Here is a 5391-nt window from a genome sequence, read left to right as displayed (position 1 = left end):
CTAGGACAAGTAGGGTAGATTTGATTACCCTGATACACTTGCCTCCTTATCTCCTGTCTTTGCCCCCCATTGTGTCTCTGCCACGGACCTTGACTGGTACCTGCTTGGAATTTAGGAGGCGTGGACCTCTTCCTCTGACTCTGCACCCCAGCACCTCTTTGTAGGCTGGTCTCTATGCTTGTGACTTTATCCACCAATTTTGAAAAGTTTTGGACCTAGAAAGCCACTACCTATTCATAAATACCCTATCTCAAGCCTCTCTCAAATCTCTTCGCCTTCTTCTCCTCATATGGTATCATATAGGGGGTAAAACGAGACAACTCTACAAATTTACCTACATACTACTGAATTGTTAGGTGCCCCTGAGTCAAATTCTGAAATTCCTCTACTTTAACATTCCTGGTAGTAGTAGGAAAATACCAATCAAAGAATACTTCCTTGAAGCGGCTCTAGGTCAAAGTTATGGGTTCTGGCCTCTGCTCATTTAACAGCCTCACTGATCTCTTCCAGCATTTAGCACCCCCCCCCCCAATCATCTTGAAAGTGACAAACAAGACTTTCTGTTCCTCAATGCAAGGAAGCACTACTAGTATTTCTTCCATTTCCTGGACCCAGTTTTTTGCAACAAATGGGTCGGCTCCTCCTAGAAAAACTGGGGGATTCATACGAGTGAATTGTTCTATGGTACATCCTTGATGAGCTGATGGGTGGTTATGTTTCCCCAAGTTTCTTGCTATCTCTATCATAACCTAATGGGCTAGACTACGCAACACTGTATCTGAATCATTGTCACCCATGTTGGAAGGCCTCGCGTTGCTACTACCTCCAGAATTTGCAATGTTATTTCCAAGATCCATCCTAAAATTATGACAAGATAGTCTTAGAATCCTAATATCATAACACGGTCAGTGTATTTATCTAACTAAGAAACCATAAAATATTCTCATACAATCAACCAACTTACATTCATGATCCCAATTTAAAATTCAATCTTACCACTCAGAAACAAGAACCGACAATAGTATACCATGACTTTCCTAAAATTGTCGTCTCAGGAAAATCACAGAATTCCTGCCTCCAGGTTGCGAGACAAAATCCTAAATTCTTCTTTAACCCCCAATAATGACTTACTAAAATCCTAATCTACCCCATTTCCTACCCTCATTAAGATCTATTCCTATACTTTGATATTGTTATCCACTGAAGTATACAGAACCTAGCAACCTAGGCTCTGATACCAAACTGTAGCGACCCAAAATTTATACTACTATGAATATGACAATACTCGGATACCATAACTATATTGACCTGGACCCGAAGTGGGATAACAGATATACTTGTCCATAAACCAGTCTATGAATCAAACAGTGGAACATAATATACATAAAATTCCAAATACAATAATGGAGTTCTAAAACCATCAATCATCACATAAGTATCTCCCCATAAACATAAATTACAACCCATGGAGTACAAAACATCACTATACACATATCAGTACTCACAAGAGCTTACTTTTAACAAGCCTATCTAGATCTCGCCCCGGAGCATTATAGACTTTATTTCTTGGGGTGAGACACCTCTCAGTAAAAAAGAATAAATTATCATGAGTGTGTGGCAACATGAGTTCTAGTGTATCATAAATATATCCAGTAAATAATTAACTTAATTGGTAAATCATGTAAATTTGTACTCATATATATAAGTCTGGTAAATACATACTTTTCAACATAAGCATACTTTATCATAATAAGTTTTTCTATATATGTAAATGATCTGATATATTTGTATCATACTGAAATTTTCCCCTAGATGGATAGCTAGCTGACATCATATATTACCCCCACATGATTGGATTTGCGGCCCGTAGGCGGGACTTAGCAATGGCTAGCCTATCACGTTAAGCTAAACATAACTCGTATGTAAGTACAATTGGCCTACCCATTGGCCTACCCAGCCTAGTCCGGACTGCCAGGGGATACTCTACTCTTCTCTGGGCACAATCGACTATCCAATCACCAAACATTCTATCTGAGAGGTGAGGTGGCACTAATCTAACATAATAGTTACGGTATTGTGCTCTGAAACTGAACTAATCTATTAGGGTTCTACTACCATATAATACATTTCATATAATATAACTGTAACATAATCTCATTTTTCATATCTCTGCATAAAATATGTCATATCATAATTTTTGTATAAATTGTCATTTTATAACTAATCACGGCATAAAGACGGTTGAACTGTCATGACATTAAATTGACTAAAACTTCACGGCATAAAACAAGATGAACTGTCACGACATTAAGACGGTTAAACTATTATAATATACTTAACATGACATAAAGTCGGCCGAACTGTCATATTATAATTTTTGTAATATTTACAACATTTTCAAAAAATCATTGTCAAATCGTACTTGTTCTGGATAATCATAAAATAATCTGACATGCTTATATATACCGTAAAAATAATATTCATACTCTTGCCACTATCTGGGAAAAATATATTTTGGTGAGGATTAACATTAAATCATCTTATAGAATTTACTCAAGTCAAAATACCTGATTTCCCAAAAATATACATTTAATCATTCATAATCACAATTTTCATATGCCTAATTATTCTGAAAAATCATATAATTATGCGTCAAAGTTGCGTAATTAGACGTTCAAAATCGTGCATTCACAATTATAATTTTAATTAAATGTTTAATTATGTTCAATAATTTAACATTGAACTCGAATTACAATGTTTGGATCATTACTCGATAATTTATAAATTTTTGGTAACTTATCATTGTAGCATATTTTTTGAACATTAAAGCCGATATTAAAAATGTACGTGAGCCGTGTACGTGAGCTAGAGTTTAAATCAAGGTCATGTGCATGAAGCTAAATATCGAAGACCAAACCCTGAGCCACATGAATGCAAATAACGAGTCATGTACGCAATTATTTGAAGCCGTGTGCGTGTGTAAAAATAAAAGAGATCGGGCCATTCATGAGAAGCTTTGGGGGGATAGAAGAATTTGAAGAAGAAGAGTGCAGCTGGGTCGTGTCGTGAAGGGACGTGTATACGTGAAGACCCATGCGTGAACCGACCTGTGGACGTTTGGAGAGCTAAGTGGGCTGGCCGAATTGAGAGCAAAAAGCTAGGGCTGTGTGCGTGCATGGGCCCATGCATGTAAGGCCCAAATCTTGTGAAGGGGCGCCGAATTGTAAAGCGACTTAGGGTATTGTAATTGTAAAGAAAAGTCATGCTTTTAGGTCGGAAGAGAAGGGTGGGGTGTGCCGCAGCAGCGGCAGGGTTCTCTCGTATCTTTGTTTCTTTTCTTTCTCTCACGTCGTCTCTCTCAGCTCTCGGATTCTCTCCTGCGGCTCAGCCTTGCTGTCTGCTGCATGCTGCTGTTCCCTGCGTGCTGCTGCTGCTCTCGGAGCGCTCCTGCTGCTACGGCCTACCTTCCCTTCTTCTCTCCCTCTCTCTTTCTCTCATCTCTTCTTCTATCTCTCTCTCATCTCTTACTTTCTTTTCTGTTTACTGGTTGTTTTTGTTTCCCTTTTAAAGTATTGGTAGGATTTAATTTTTTTCTCTCTTGTAGCAGTAAGTTTTTTTTCTTATCTCTCTCTCATTCTTTCTTTTTTGTTAACTGGTTGTTTAAATTATTATCGTTAATCTTAGTTTTAAATCTTGGAATTCTAGATTTCCATTTGATTATTATTATTAAAGCTAGTTTACCAGTTATTTTTTTAATGTCAAAATATTTTTTTTTTTTTGGTTGGGATTAATTTCACTATTTGTCTTTCTTTGGAATTTAAATATTTGTTGGGTTACATTTATCTGAACGTTCGGTTTATTGGAATTCTTGGTTACTCTTGTGTTTTAGTTTATTATTTCCTAGTTAAGTTATTAAAGTGTTGAGTCATCGTTGGAATTAGATTACCTTTTGTTTAAGATATTGATGGTGTTAAGTTTAAATTTTTAAGTCGGTGCTTGATTGATTTTTTTTTCCACTTCCTATTATTTTATGCGTGTTAGTTCTTATTTTATATTTTAATTTCATCAACAAAATCTCAAAATTCCTCAAAAACTAAATCTAAACTGTGTTAAAATTTTTTTTCTTAATTTCTTTTGGGATTACACAAAATTTGAAATTAGATTACATTCCTTAAGGAGACAATCTAACCCTTGGATTAATTATTATAAGACTGAACTTTTATACTTGAGATAGCCTTTGCGTTGCTCATTTTTAAAGTAAGTCAAGTTTTTGACATCGTTACCGGAGAATGTTTGATTTGATTTCAAACTAGTGTTTTTTCCTTTTATTTTGCTTCTCCTCATAATAATAATAATAATAATAATAATAATAATAATAATAATAATAATAATAATAGTAAGAAGAAGAAGAAGAAGAAGAAGAAAACGTGTTTTTAAAAAATATGGGTGCACCTGCACCACGCATGCTTATGAATTTTTTTGCAGCCTACATGTACCACCACACCTTCTTGCATTACTTTACCACATAACGTACCAAATTTCATGATTAAGCCTGGGGTGTTGTTAGTGATACCCCAATTCCACAGGGTAGACTCCGAGAGTCCGTATCAGCATTTAACAAACTTTGAGTTGGCCTGCACCACCTTTATTGGAATTGATGAGTATATCAAGCTCCACTTATTTCCTTTTTCTTTGAAGGATAAAGCGAAGATCTGGTTTAACTCATTGAAATCTAACTCTATTAATAGTTGGATTGATATGCAATATGAGTTCTTACACAAATTCTTTTCTTTTCAGAGAACCCAATACCTATATGAGCATATCAGTCAATTTATGCAGAAGAGTGACGAGACCTTCTAGGCTTATTGGGAGATGTTCAAGGATTTGATAAATATCTGTCCACATCACGAGTTCGAATCTTAGAGGTTAACTAATTATTTCTATACAGGTCTTACTTTTGAATGCAAACAGTTTGTCCAGAATATGTGCAATGGAGAATTCTTCAGAAAAGAACTAGATCAAGCATTATCATTCCTTGACTACTTTGCTGAAAATGCCAAACACTGGAATACACAATATAATTGGGCACCAATGGCAGTACAACCTCTCATCGCAATCAATGGTGGAGGTAAATATGAGGTCAAAGAGAAGAATGATTTCCTGGCTCTTGTTGCTACACTGGAAAGGAGGGTAAAAGAATTAGAAAATGAAAGTAGTTCTGATCAAATACAATTAGCAAATTGGGCTACCAAAGCTCTAAATCAATCATTCTCGAGCACCTACAATCTGGAATGGAGGAATTACCCGAATTTCTCATAGGAGAATGATCAATCTGGTCCATACTCTTCACAGTTTCAGCAACCTCACAACCTTTTGCACCACTTTCGTAGC

General features: G+C 36.0%; 1 non-coding gene across 1 annotated transcript; it reads right to left on the bottom strand.

Annotated features, from left to right (window-relative positions):
• Nucleotides 1-4807: 4807 nt before the first annotated feature.
• On the bottom strand, nt 4808-4913 carry LOC131143589 (small nucleolar RNA R71). Its single transcript, XR_009133574.1, has one exon. It is a non-coding gene; the product is annotated as a small nucleolar RNA R71 (small nucleolar RNA).
• Nucleotides 4914-5391: the final 478 nt, after the last annotated feature.

The sequence above is a fragment of the Malania oleifera genome, chromosome 11, assembly GCF_029873635.1.
Source record: "Malania oleifera isolate guangnan ecotype guangnan chromosome 11, ASM2987363v1, whole genome shotgun sequence".
In the NCBI taxonomy this organism is placed as follows: Eukaryota; Viridiplantae; Streptophyta; class Magnoliopsida; order Santalales; family Ximeniaceae; genus Malania; species Malania oleifera.
The sequence above is the reverse complement of the archived record's forward strand: the minus strand, read 5'-3'. Positions and strand labels throughout refer to the sequence as shown.